The sequence below is a fragment of the Thermobia domestica genome, chromosome 10 (genome assembly GCF_964235325.1).
Source record: "Thermobia domestica chromosome 10, izTheDome1.hap1.1, whole genome shotgun sequence".
In the NCBI taxonomy this organism is placed as follows: Eukaryota; Metazoa; Arthropoda; class Insecta; order Zygentoma; family Lepismatidae; genus Thermobia; species Thermobia domestica.
In genome coordinates this window covers 187,460,746-187,476,215 of record NC_137463.1, presented here as the reverse complement: position 1 = coordinate 187,476,215, position 15,470 = coordinate 187,460,746, and the positions used below count along the sequence as shown (strand labels likewise).

General features: G+C 33.8%; 1 protein-coding gene across 1 annotated transcript in view; it reads left to right on the top strand.

The window, feature by feature from the left end:
* Positions 1 to 701: 701 nt before the first annotated feature.
* Positions 702 to 15,470, top strand: part of LOC145662882 (tyrosine-protein phosphatase non-receptor type 13-like) — a 1,067,674-nt gene continuing 1,052,905 nt past the window's right edge. Inside the window, exon 1 of the mRNA XM_081728845.1 lies at positions 702 to 851. The gene's annotated coding sequence lies outside the window, so the exon portion shown is untranslated. The remainder of the gene's footprint in view (positions 852 to 15,470) is intronic.

Sequence of the window (15,470 nt, the reverse complement as noted above, 5' to 3'; positions counted from 1 at the left end):
CCAATGTCTCTTTCCAGCATCAGATTTGTTTAAAAGAAGGACTTAAAATATCGATACAATCTGAGGCAATACTCGTGTTTTAATCTGAGGTGAGCACCCCTACCAGAAATAGGCTTCCTACACGGTCATATTTACATTATAACTGTTATATATACATTATATCTACTATATTTCATTCATTTACACGGAAATTATGATTTTCCCGTAAGATGCAAAATCTTTAAAAGAAAATAATAATAATAAAACAAGTTATTGATAGCTATACTGTGCTGATCTGTTGTACAGCATATATGTATATTTAGTATATACATCGAAGGATGGGAAAAGTGTAAAGGCGCTCAAAGATTACAAATATTTCAGGTATTAGAAGCCATCTATGTAAGAAAATTTCACTTTCTTATATATGATGGATTGTTTATTTTCAACATAAACATAGATAACTCTGTCATTTTGGAATTTTTCTGCTTGTTCTTCATTAAATACGACATACCCATGCTTTCGTTCTTTGCACTTTTTTTTTTTTTTAATTAAGCAGCCGAAGCTTATGTGGAAGCAGAGGGTAATTGATACCTGTCGTATAAAAACTCACTTGAAGTAGAGAGTATTTTATTTTATTCGGGTTACTGAGAACACTCTATTAGAGTAACCAATAAGGAGGCATGTTATTAACTGTTCGTTGTAACTCTATACGCCGGACCTATTACAACTGCTGTTTGATACCACATTGGAAGTTACATTGACCTAACCAATGAAAAGCAAAGTTGAAGTTTATTTTTGTTTATTTGTGTGTAGTTCTGTGGCGCTTTTTTCGCATTTGTTTTGAAAGATAATGAAGTACATAGTCTAAATTCGTAAGTAAAGAGTACATCATATTTTCCATAGACTTTTTCTTTTCTTGACTACTTGTTACATTGTGGAAAAAGTTTTGTTAATTAGAAAACACATTGTCTTCAACAGGTGATCCTGTACACCTGTTGAATGTGCTGTGGTAATGTCATAGACAATATACTTGTTAATAAAAATGAACGTATTATTTGTGTAGTATAATGAATCGATAATGGAATTGAATAATTGAATAGTTGTCATGTTCGGCTTTGGTGTGCATTGTTTATTTTCAGATTAAATTCCCGGTGGAAGTCGTCTGTTATTGTTGAAGTATAGCATAACTGTGACCCGTATTAGCGGTTATAGTTCTATATTTTTAATTTTTGAAGAATTTTTATAATTAATATCAAAAGTCGTTTGGTAAACATGCAGTGACTTTAAAGTTAAATTGTGACAGCTCTGACCAAAATTTTCGGTAGGACAAAAGTGGAAAAGTAAATAAAACTCTCCTTTTTACATGAAACGTCTATGCCCTGTAGGCTAAGGGGGACGTGTGATTTGGTTAAAGTGAATGAAAGAATTGGAACAATGCGAATGTGTGAGAAAAAAGGTGAAACCGGAGAAAACCCATAGGTACCAATTCGCATGGGTTGGGATCGAACCAAGAGCCCCTCGCACCAGAGATGAGGGAGCGAAGACAAAATGCCACTGATGATTGAGCCACGGAAGGCGCTGTTTAAAGGGATTGCGGCTTAAGCAACTTAGGGTTAACTGCTGTATCGCCGGACCAATTTTAGAAAGTTTACCTGATGAATTGGAGAATTTATGTTGGTTTGTGAGGAAGAGTGGGTGAAAGTCAGATGAGGGGAATATCTGATGTTAAGAAAATACTTGTTAGTTGTTTTTGATGTTGTAAGTGGCACTATATATAAAAGTGGAAGGGACTATTTGGCGGAGAAGTACTGTTGTTATGATTTATGGGAAAGGCAACGTGGAAATGGTGCGTTAATGACAAGATTGTAACATATCTTGTTTGAGTTTTAAAGAGTTATACAAAAACAAGGACTGTCAGTTGTTGAAATTGTGTGAAAAACATGATCTACTAAACAGGGAACAGTTTATCGTAAATGTGGGAAACGAATTGAAACTACAAAAAAGAAGATGAACATCTAACCAAACTTAATCGAACCTAACGTAATTTAGTGCATTTTGGTAATTTTTGCTAATATTTAGGGTCAATGTTCCGTTAAGGGGTCCAGTGTCTTTGACACCACTTCTTTCTATTGATTTTCATTTGATTACATAATATAACGGTATATTAGGTTAGATCAAGTTAGGTTAGGTCAGCTTAAGGGTTCCAGTGTAGTTTTGGACCCCCTTAACGGAACATGGACCCAAGTATCTCCCCCAAAGCTGTGCAACACATAAGTCATGCTGTTTATGACATAAAGTGTTTTTCCACTATCCTCGTTATGCGCATACGCACCATCGCTGACGCGCATGCTCCCTTCGGACGCACTCCCCTTGCAAACGCTCGAGCCCCTCTATTACGCTCCTGTCCTGAGTCGGTTAGATAGCATTCATGCTTTTTAGCGGCCACCTAGCACAAGTTGCATCCTGTTTTATGCCATATGTCTACACTGTATTTCGAACAATAATCACTACTCTTACCTAGAAATGCAAGGGCTCGGAAAAAAAAACGTTTTTCTAAAAGAAAAAAAAAATCTGCTTTGCTTTTTTGCTTGAGAAGTTTTGGGCTTTTTTAAAAATTTGGCTTTAAATTGATAAAGCAAACTTTGTTTCGCTTCTCTACAGCACAAAAACTCATTTAATTAGTGGTTGATGTATGTAATAAAATAAAACCTAAAATAAACGATGACTTTCGAAAAGATTTTTTTTTTAATTCTTAACATATTTACATTATGAATTCCTAAGGATTAACCAATAGATGTAGTAATTTTCTAACCTCTTATACTCAAAAGTAAGTACTTTTATTAAAAAAAAAATGATACACAAATAACTAGCAAAATTGTGTATAGTATTTTTACTTCAAAATATCACACACCCTGTTTCTGAAAAAAAAAAAAAAAAAAAAAACATGAGAGAAATACATTTATATGATAATCTTAAAGCCAGCACATCAAGAGCTTGGTTTCGGGTTGTTCTGCACATTCTTAAAACTTTTAAGTTTTAACTTTCATATACATTGTATGGATATTTCGAACAAATTTTTCATTCATTGATCACATACGTAATAATCTGTTACCACCTATCAGGTGATTGGGATCTGCAAAATCGGTAAAATTCCGAATTCTATAATGCACTGACTGTTCCTTAAGCTTGTTTAGAATCGGACACCGAATTTTCTGTTCATGAATCATATGCGTAATAGACCGTTCATCTGATAGTGTGGTTTCCTAGCGGTTTACCCAGTCCTGAAGGTTTCTGAATTTTTAACGACAGGAATTCAACTTTTTTGAAAAAAAAAAAAAAAAAAAAAAACATATGGAATACATTTAGGAAGAGTGCAAAGTGTCAATCACTGTTTCAATTCATAAGAAAGGCGACAAAACTCATTGTAATAATTACCGCGGCATTTCTCTTAGCATTATATTAACAAGATTGATTCCATACGCAGATGAAATTATTGGACATTATCAGTGTGGATTTAGGGAAATCAATCAACTATCGACCAGATATTTACTATTCGATAAATACTCGAAAAGAAATGGGAATATATTAACCAGTACATCAGGTGTTCATTGATTTTAAAAAGGTTTACGACTCGGATAGGAGGGAAGTATTGTACAATTCTTACAGAATTCGGAATACCAAAAAAGCTAGTTAGACTAATTAAAATGTATTTAAATGAATCCCAGAGTAAAGTCCGAGTAGAAAATATCTTGTCCATGAGCTTCAACGTCGACAATGGTCTGAAACAAGGAGATGCGTAATCGCCACTATTATTCAGGATTGTTTCGGAGTACGCTGTAAATAAAATTAAAGATAGCAACCAGGTCCTAGAGCTCAAAGGTATTCACCAGGTTATGGCGTATGCTGATGATGTAAATTTAATAGGGGATGATAGAACAATAGAAAGAAATGCATAGGCCTTACTAAACGCTTGCAGCAACATTGGTTTAGAAGTAAATGCAGAGAAAACTAAATACATGGAAGTTCATCGGGATCGTAATATGGCAAATTGTGGATGCGTTAAAATATCAAATAATACTTTCGACAAACTGGATACTTTCAAATATCTAGGATCAATATTACCAGACCAAAGTCATATCCACAAAGAAATTAAATGTCGACTGAAATCAGGAAATTTGTGTTATTATTCAGTTCAAAATATTTTGTCGTCTCGAATTCTGTCGAGGGATATTAAAGCTTAAAATATATAAAACGATAATCATGCCTGTTGTTCTGTATGGTTGTGAAACATGGTCGCTTGAGATGAGGGAAGAACTTAGACTGAAAGTATTTGAAAATAAAATCCTGAGACGAATATTCGGACCCAAGGGGAACGGGAATGGGGGAAACTTCATAACGAAGAACTACATAATTTATACGATTTACTAAATATCATTACGGTCATCAAATCTAGGAGGCACAGGTGGGCAGGTCATGCAGCCAGAATGGAAGAAGGTAGGAATGCTTTCAAAGTTTTAACTGGAAATCCAATCGGAAAACCTCCATTAGGAAAACCTAGAGGCAGATGGGAGGACAATATTAAGATGGATCTCGCAGAAATAGGAATACAAAGTAAAAACTGGATCCAGTTGGCTAAGGATAGAAGTCAGTGGAGAACTTTTGTGAACGCGGTATTGAACCTTCGGATTCCATAGGCCATAGAGAGAGAGAGGGAATATATTTAAGTTAAGCACAACTGCACAATAGCCATGAGTGAAGGGTTAGTTTTTGCACTTCTATCGGGAAGTCCGGGATTCAACCCAGATTTGGCCATTTTGACAAAAGTTTGTCGTAATTCCATCTGTGAGTGTAGAGATAGTGTGTGTACTGTGAATCCTGGCAGACTTCCTTTATCGTTTTTAAATCGTTGTTATTACTAATTACCAGCAGTGACGGATTTGCGAAGGGGGTTATAGGGTGGGGATGTCTTACAGATTGAAACCTGTACCCCGTAAAACAATCGAAATATTTATTATGCCTTTACTCATAAACTTCAAGCTCTCCTCAAATAAAAATTAGTTTTTTTTTTTTTTTTTTTGAAAAACTAAACATTAATATGGAAAAAATCCTCCCAAAATACTTTTCTAAATCCACCACTAATTATCAGTATAAAATTGTCTTCAGGGTTGTATTCGGAAGATTATTGCTGAATACAAACAAAACGAAATATTAGTTATGCCTTTACTCATAAACTTCAAGCTCCTCTCAAATAAAAAATTAGGAAATTTTGGAAAAAAAAAACAAACATTAAGCAGGGAAACATCTCCCAAAATACTTTTCTGAATCCGCTACTGATTATTTCTATAAAACTGTATTCGAGGTTGTATCCGTAAGATTATTGCTAAATCACTGCACAGCTACTGTATAACAAAAATTTGGAAGTACGCTCTGACAGATATACTGACAAACGTACGCTCTGACGGATATATTGAAAAACATAAGTTTAATTATGTGCTAGAAGCTAGAGTAGGCCTACTAATCTCTAAGAAATGAAACACGGATGACTAAAAAGCAATGACGTAGAGAAGAAAAAAATGTCGGTAACTCATAAGTTAAAAATAAAGTTAAATATCCTCTACAATTGCCCTCAAATACTACGTACTGTATATTTACTTAAATTCATAAAAGATATGCTCCACCCATCATGATGGTGAATTCCAGAGCGAAATATGGTATTTAGGTCATGAAATCTTATTTAACTTTACAGTATACTATAAGAAAGCTGTTTAGATAGAAAAATCATGAAAATGAAAAAAGCCAAAATTTCAAAAATTATCGTTTTTTCCCCGTCTTTTTATGTGCAAAAAACCATCGATTCAAAAAAACCGTCTTTTTTGCATCTCTACTCTTACCAACAACTAGGTCACAAACTAGTATTTTGGGGGAGAAAGTTTTTATTTATTTATTTATTTATTTATATTTGTGAGGTCTTGCGATGCAGCAGTAATGCCACAACTTGAGATACTAATGTATGTGCTGTGTACAACACTTTTCTTATGGAAAATTAGCTAATATTGTAATGCTTATATTGTTACTTTACAACGACTTATCAAAAAGATAGTCGTAAACCTGGTTCGTTTGCTGAGGTAAAAATTCGAAGTGGTAGTATTTCTTTGACATTAAAAATATTAGCTTCGATATTTAAATACCATTAATCTCACCTTTTTAATAAAACTGACAACGTCTATAACCGATGTTAAACTGGTTTATTATTTGATATAACTTATAATATCCTTTTCTTAAAACTGTTAAGTACACAAATTCACTGACTAGGTAACCATAAAACATGTCCATAGCAACAACTATCCCATAATAATCTCTTACATATATTAAAAACATTCTTCTTTTGTTAATATGAAATGAACATTCTACTAAGTATAGTGCATATGTATGAGTACTTTCTGCCCAAGGTACAGGTAAATATTACACAAACCAAAGTATTTTGTTATATAAAAATGTCGCTCGACAAAGGGACTGAATATAAAAGTCATGAGTAGGCTTGGCTTTTATCTTCAAGAACCACTGGTCCGTTTACATTAGTGTTCTTTACATTACTCATGTCCATCATATTTTAATCGCACCTTGTATATCTATTCATTATATTTCACGTATACATATACCTATATATAAATACATTCCTAACAAATCTTTCATTTCATCAATACTTATCTTTAACAATAAAGTTTTAACACAAATTAATATAATGAAAACAATTTTTGTGCTTGATTAATCATGAATTAAATTACAATCCTTCACGTTAATAAGAAAGAATTCAAGTCATTGAAAAATTATCGTTGATGAATGAAAATCAAAGAAAATAAAATTGAACAAAAATCAAAAATTAAACACAATCTACGTTTGAATAAGCACATGTAAGTAAATAAATCTATTTTTACAGAAACAAAAGACACCCTTTTGTTATTATATAAATACATTTTTATTATTGTTATTATTATTTTTCATTCCTATTTATTTGAGCAAGAATGTCAGGTGCTACTAATTCTTTCACTAGATGCATCCATTTTTCCTTTGTATACGGAGTAGGTTTCCAAACCTTTAACTCATCTATATTGCGAAGTCCAATTGATATCCCCGTTTTAGCGTTCAACAATTCGAAAACTTTAGGATTTATTTCCTTAAAACATAAATAAGGACCTGAGAAAATGTCACAAAATTTGTAAATCTTCTTTAACAACATATTACTCTGCGGATGTTGTTTAACAAAAACTAAGTCATTGACCTTGATCCGATATTTTCCTTCCTGCAAAGACTCTACTTGTGAATTACGTTTCAAAAACTTGTTATGTCTTCGGATCTTTACCATATTCACTAGATTGGACGAATCTATAATTGTCGAATCTTCCAATTTGACATCAAAATGTTGTTCCACAGGGAAAATCAAATCAGAGCCATTATGAACATTAGCAGGAGACACACCTAAAGTGTCTGATATAGAATGGTTCAAAAGGTACGTAATTTGGTTGACATGCTTAATCCATTCAGCATGTTTATCCTTACAAAAGTGCCGAAACAACATACCAAAATTGCGATGTACATTTTCTACCACGGAGCTACTTGGATGGTACGGAGTCACAAAATGAATTTTAATGTTGGCCTTGTTCATGGCTTTGAGAAACACATCACTTTTGAATTGTGAACCGTTATCGCATAATATATGCTCGATAGGGCCACAATGTGGAATATATACATTCAGAATTTTATTCACGATAGCAGCGGAGGTTGCTTTACGCAAGGGATAGGCTACCACATATCGTGAAAAGATGTCCATAGTTGTTAACAAATAAACTTCTCCAGTAGCTGCTCTGGGTAACGGTCCATATAAATCAATCGATAGAAATGAATGTGGTCTCTCTGGTGTTATTGAGAGCATTGGTTTTTGTATAGCCTGATAATTATGCTTAATTTGCATACACTCAATGCAGTCATTGATATAATTTTTGACCTGAGCTCTCATTCCCTTCCAGTAAAAAGATTTATTAACCAAGGCACATACCTTCACATACCCAAAATGTCCGAAATCATCATGGTAGGCCTTTAGTATACGTGCTGTTAACGTAGGTGGAATGCAAATTTTGTTCCTAGATTTGAATTTGAAATCTTTAATAAGTAAAATCCCGTTGTTTAATTTAAATCTGGAATTCCAGTGTTTGGGACAACTACATCCCTCGCCACATGAAGATAAATGTTCCATGATTTGTTTATATTCATGATACTTCATTTGATGTTCTCTTAAATCTTCTATCGAAATGGTAGCTATTTCATCTTGTAAGATCTTAAATTCGTTAATGGACAAAATATGTTGCTCTTCTCCAGGAAACAGACGTGATAAGGTATCTACGGGTCCATTATCTACCCCTTTAATGTGTTGTACTTCGAAATCATAAGCTTGAAGATCTAACGACCAGCGAAGTAATCTGTTATTATATCCTTGTACGCTATTGAGGTATCGCAATGAATTATGGTCGGTAAGTACTATAAAATGACATCCGCTAAGATATGGAGCGAATTTTTGTATTGCAAAACGTATAGCCAAAAGTTCAATTTCTGTCGTGGTGTATCCCTTTTCAGCTTTCTTTAGAGTACGACTAGCGCAATGTATAACAGCTGGTTCCTGAATGGTTGGGTTAGGTTGCCAGAGTACTGCAAAGATTCCAAGCTGAGAACCGTCACACTGTACATAGAAAGGAACGTCGTATCTGGGGTGGTTCAAATGGATGTTTCGTTTTACGCACTCCTTCAACTTATTAAAACTGTGTTCTTGAATAGGACCCCATTGCCATGGTACCCCTTTCTTTATGATCATAAATAAAGGCTGGGCTATCTCAGCGAATCGCGGGATGGCTTTGCGAAACCAATTAAAGAGTCCTAATATTTGTCGTGTCTGTTTCACATTTACTGGCGCAGGTAAATCTTCTATGGCTTGAACTTTAGATTGACTGAATTGTAAACCAGAGGCATCAATTTGGTACCCAAGAAATTCTATAGAATTCTGCAGAAATTTGGATTTCTGTAGATTGATAGTAAGGCCTGAACTTTCCAATCTGTCTAAAACTATATCTAAGTACTTCAGGTATTCATGTGGATTTTTCCCCATGATTAAGATGTCATCAGCATACGTTATCACGTTGCTACGTAAGTCTTGACCTAGAACTTTGTTCAAGCAGGATGCTAATGCTGCACTACCATTGATAAGCCCAAAGACTACACGATTGTATTCGTACAAGTGACCTTCAAAACTAAATGCTGTGTATGGTTTTGAATCTTCATGTAACTCGACCTGATTATACGCCATCACTAGATCTAGATTTCCGAATACAGTGTTCCCTTGTAAAGAAGCTAGTATTTCTTCTACTGGAGGATACCTCACTTGTTCCAGATCAATGTGACTGTTAGTACGTCTCAAATCTAATACCACACGTAGAGAACCATTTTTCTTTGGAACAACATGTAGTGGGTTAAGGTGTACGCTTCTTGAAGGCCTAATGATCCCATCTCTTAACATATTTGCTATTTGCTGTCGTACATTCTCCCTGTATCTATATGGAATTATATAGGGCTTGGTTACTATGGGTTTATCTGTTTTAACTTTAAAAGAATAAACAAAATCCTTGCAGCATCCAGGACGTTCTGAAAAGACATTTCTATGTTTATATAAGATGTTCTTAAAGTCGGCTATTACTGTATTATCAGCAAAATCAAGGCTGCTTTCGAGAGATTTAACATGTTCAGAAAATAATACATCGTCCTTTATATTCATCAAAATTTGTTTGTCTTCCAATCGTGGATCATTTAATTTATCACTTTTTGCACTAATAGAAACATTATTCACTATAGGAGACATATCATTATACTGACAAGCAAGATTATCTAATTTTGGAAGCAGTTTCTGAACAATTTCCTGAGGTATACCCGGTATCGTCAACGTTTGGTTTTTAAAATCAAGCATGACACGTAATTGGGATAATAAATCTAAGCCCATAATTAATTTCTCGTTAAGATCCTTTATTACCAGAATAGGGATTGATATTTCAAAATCTTGAATAGATATTGTCACACGAGTAATTCCTGCTACTCTCTTTTTATGTTTACCGGTAAAATCAACTATAATAAGATTCTCAGCCTTTTGTAGCTTAGGATTCGAATAATTACTAGTAATTGCTTTCCATAATGAATACGATAATAGAGAGGCATTTGCTCCTGTATCAAGTAGGGCTTCGGTACTTAACCCATTGACTTTAATAGGTATTTTAGCTGTACTATATGACTTTAAAAATACAAAATTTTCTTCAATATTAAAACCATCATTGACAGTATCATCTTCAAACCAACAACGATTTACAACCGGTATAAATTGGTACTGACACCTATTAATTGCTATTTCAGAATAATTATTTACAGTGACGTCATGTGAAAGATCATTTTCATAATTAGCATGAACATGTACATTGGAAGATAAATGTTCGTAAGAATTATCGCTTAAATTTTTAGATAAATGTTCATGAGAATCCACAGCTGACATGGGTTTAACCCCTACCACATCAGCCGCGATTAGTTTAAACTCATACTCGTGTATGGTTCCAATAAGGTACACTGTACAGCGCAATCGTGATTATGTCCCGTATTATTGTTCTGTACAGAAATTACTTCAATGCCTGGATCTTGATGCGAAGTGCCATCTCTTGTCCTTCCATTACGTCTATCCGCGTAGTTCGCTGTATTTCTGGAATTTCGCCATACATTACGTCGATTTTTAAATCTATTTTGACTATATGGTCTAACATACGAATTGCTACTATTAATTAGGTTAGGCGGATTCCCCACATAACCTTGCCTATTGTGCTCATTTTGATTGCTAGAGTATACTCGGCTTAGGTTAGGTTCTGTATTATTCACACTCCGAATATTTAAATTCCGAACAGGCACCAAATGATCTGAATTATTCTTATTTTTACCTATTCCTGATTGTGGATTCATGGCGTGGTATTGAGTTTCGTAGCATTGGACAAGCATCAATAAATGGCTGAAACTCATACACTGTGTGGAAAATAAGATCTGTTGCAATTTAAATGGAAGCAAATTTCGAATCGATGCTATTATTCTCGATTCCGATTGCAAAGGATTAACGACCTTTAATTCGTTGTAGACATTTACAACAAACTCTACAACAGATTTGTGCAATCGAGGATTGAAGTGTTGATTTCTAAGGGTGGCATCTCTATTTGCCAGCAAAAAGTCATTTTCATAATTAGCGATCAATGCCGCTTTGAATTCCTCATATGTACTAATGTGATCACGTATTGCCTTAAACCATAAGGAACAAGGTGGGAGTAATACATGGGGTATTAATTTCATATATTGTGATCGATCGATAGACATTATATTGCATTCGTCTTGGAATTTCTCTAAGAAAGAAGTAGCATTCTCATTACACTTACCACTGAATTTGCTCATCGCTCGGATTTCACTCATCTTAACACTTAATTTTACCTTCCTTTTCTCATTCCTTGTTCTTGTTGAGCGATAGTTCCTATCCGTGACATGCTGTGTCGTGACACCATCTATGTTTCGCTCATCAGTACTCTTCGGACAACTTTCTTCTAGTATAATATCTTCATCAGACCCCGGCGAAGGCAAGTTCATCTCTGGTGAGTGGGGCAACTCAAAACGATCACTACCCAAGTTATTACGGTAAATGTTGTCTTTAGCCTGTAATGTTCTAATCTCTTCCTGAATAGTAGCTAATAACTGTGTATTTACACGTATGTTATTAGAATTGTTGCTAACCTGGATCTTTTGCTGTTTAATGGAAGATTCTATTACTTCTAAATCTTTTTTTAAAGCACTAATTTCTTGGTTTTGTTGATTGTGCTTTTCTTGACAATCATCGGATATCCTTTTTAACTTTTCCTCAAACTGTGAGGATATGTCGTTCACCACCTGGACAATTGTCTGTTTCGTTTCATCTGATTTCTGTTCTATCCGTCTACTTAATTCTTCATATTGCTTGTTAGCTTCGTCAAACTTCAGTTCTATCTTATGTTCCATGGTCTTGTTAGATTCGTTGAATTTCTGTTCCATGGTCTGCTTTAATTCTTCATTTTGTTTGTTAGCTTCGTTGAACTTCTGTTCCATGGTCTGCTTTAATTCTTCATATTGCTTGTTAGCTTCGTCAAACTTCTGTTCCATTCGTCTACTTAATTCTTCATTTTGCTTGTTAGCTTCGTCAGACTTCTGCTCTATGGTCTGCTTTAATTCTTCATATTGCTTGTTAGCTTCGTCAGACTTCTGCTCTATGGTCTGCTTTATCTCAGTAGACATCTGCATTATTTGTCGCTGTAAAGCTAACAAGATATCTTCCGATGCCAATCCTGGTGTTACACTAGTCTCACCTTGGTCATTAGTATTTGATTCCTGCTGCATTGTTTCGTTGTCCATTTTTCTTATGATTACTTTACCACTTCGCAATATGGTTAAGTTCGTATTCATTAACTGTAATATAAAAGTAAATTCAACCTTACTCTTCTTCTTCGGGAATTGAATTTACAAACTCCCGGGTGAGGTAAACCAAAATTTTTACAACGACTTATCAAAAAGATAGTCGTAAACCTGGTTCGTTTGCTGAGGTAAAAATTCGAAGTGGTAGTATTTCTTTGACATTAAAAATATTAGCTTCGATATTTAAATACCATTAATCTCACCTTTTTAATAAAACTGACAACGTCTATAACCGATGTTAAACTGGTTTATTATTTGATATAACTTATAATATCCTTTTCTTAAAACTGTTAAGTACACAAATTCACTGACTAGGTAACCATAAAACATGTCCATAGCAACAACTATCCCATAATAATCTCTTACATATATTAAAAACATTCTTCTTTTGTTAATATGAAATGAACATTCTACTAAGTATAGTGCATATGTATGAGTACTTTCTGCCCAAGGTACAGGTAAATATTACACAAACCAAAGTATTTTGTTATAACTTCTATCTTATAATTTAAGTTAGTAGATATGGCGACTACATGAACAAGTATTTTGAATGCTTGTCTTTCTCGTGAAGTAATGGATTTTACCAAAAAAATTCCAAGTTTATCCATTACTGTAAAGATTGCTGAAGATCGCCTCTAAGCAAAAGTATATATATGATTGTAGCTGTATTGCTGCGATATAAAATAACAAGAATGTGTAACACGTCATCTAGATACGTTCAAAGTCTTTGAAAAAGTCTTTCTAGTGTGAGATAATTTTCCTTTTTACAATAAAATCTTTCGGTTCTCTGCGAAGATATTGGCACAATGTTTATATTTTTTATTTCTTCTTGATCTTTAAGTTATATTGTGTGCATAGAAAATGTGAACATTTCTTTTAGCATGTGTAATTTACGGTCCTACATTTTTTGTAGCTATTTTAATATGTTTTTTTTTTTTTTTTTGTATTTTTTTTAACTTATAAAGTATAGTAGTCTTGGTAGAAATGTTTCTGGGGTCCAGTGGCTCAGTGAGAGCATGTTTCTTGGTTCGATTCCAAATGTGAGCTTGTGTTAAATGAAAATGTGTCTGTGGATTTGGTTTTCTCGTCGTTCTTCCGTTTCCTCCCACATTTTAATTTCACTAGTTGTTTTATAATCTTCACTTTCTTTAATCATCCGTTCCCTTTAGCGTAAACGACATAAAGACAACTTCATTTCGAAACTTTTCCAGTTTTTTATACAGGAATGTGTATTCCATTCAATGTATTCTTTGAAATGTCATCTGGACTGTTCCTTTCTGTTTCCAAAATTGACATGTTTTTTCTTAATACATTTCTAGGTAATAAGTTGAACGTTAGTTGCTTGTAGCAGTGCAGTAATGGCCAATATCGTCATCAATATTATTTAAACTTCTTATCATTACTCGTCAACGAGCAATGCTACGATTGCTGATACGAAATATAAGCGAGTGGCAATGCTAACATTTTATCGATTTTGTTTATTTAGCTATGTGATAGTTTCCGCATCCAAATGTATAATTAATCGTGAATAATTGTTAATGAGGTAAGTGAAACATTTAGTATGTTGATTGAATTATGTTAGTCTGTAGGAATATCTGTATATAGTTTCAGCCACTTATTCTGTGGGCGTGTTCACAGGGTTAAGTCATTCGCATGAAGATGGAATCAGTTTATAAATGCATTTTGTACTTTTGTGCAAGGTACAGATGCAAGGGCTCGAAAAAAGTCATTTAAAAAAAAAACTCGGTTTTTTCTGCTTCGCTTTTTTGCTTGGGAAATTTTGAGCTTTTTTCAAAATTTTGCTTTAAATTGATAAAGCAAACTTTCTTTCGCTTCTCTACAACACAAAAACTCATTTAATTAGTGGTTGGTGCAGATAATAATATAAAACCTCTAAAATAAACCATCAATTTGGAAAGCTATTTTTAAATTCTTAATATATTTACATTATGAATTCCAAAGGATTAACCAATGTTTATAACATTTTTTTAATCTCTTATGTACAAAAGTAAGTACTTTTTTTTAAAATGATACACAAATAACTAACAAAATTGTATGTAGTATTTTTATTTTAAAACATCACACACCCTCTTTTTGAAACAAAATAAAGTAGAACGAGAGAAATACATTTATAGCATACTCTTAAAAGCTGCACATCAAGAGCTTCGTTTTGGGTGGTTCTGTACATTCTTCATATTTTTCAGTACTTTCGTATACATTGTATGAATATTTCGAAGAAATTTTTCATTCGTTGATCACATACGTAATAATCTGTTACCACCTGTCAGGTGCTTCGGATCTGCAAAATGGATAAAGTACCGAATTTTCTGTTCATGGATCATATGCGTAATAGACTGTTCATCTAAGCGTGTGGTTTCCTAGGCTCTAGAATATATAACCACCATCACGGTTTACCCAGTCCTGAAGGTTTTTGAATTTTTAACAAGAGGAATTCAACATATCGTTACGATTTTTTTAAAAAAACAAATGGCAGGGTGTCTATCGTTCACGAAAGTCACGAAATCAGAAAACGGTCATGAAAGTCAAACAAAAAGTCACGAAATTTAGCTCTTGGATCACGATTTTTTTAAAAATCTGTACAAATGTAAGCAGAAGTTGGAAAATTTTGTTCTATAAAACGACAAAATTCACCACCAAAAATGTCGATGGTCGGCTTTAGACGCTATCAAATCGCAAACCATCCACGTGTCTATCGCATGGATAAAAATTCGGCCTAATTCGTACCCAAATTCGCTCTTGATAATGTTACGAAATTTTATGATTTGGTAAAGAAGAGGCCATGAAAAAGTCACGAAATTTCACTTTGGAATTTTAGTAGACCCCCTGTATGGAATACATTTATAAAGAGTAGAAAGAATCAATCACTGTTCCAGTTCACAAGAAAGGCGACAAAACTGATTGTAATAATTATCTAA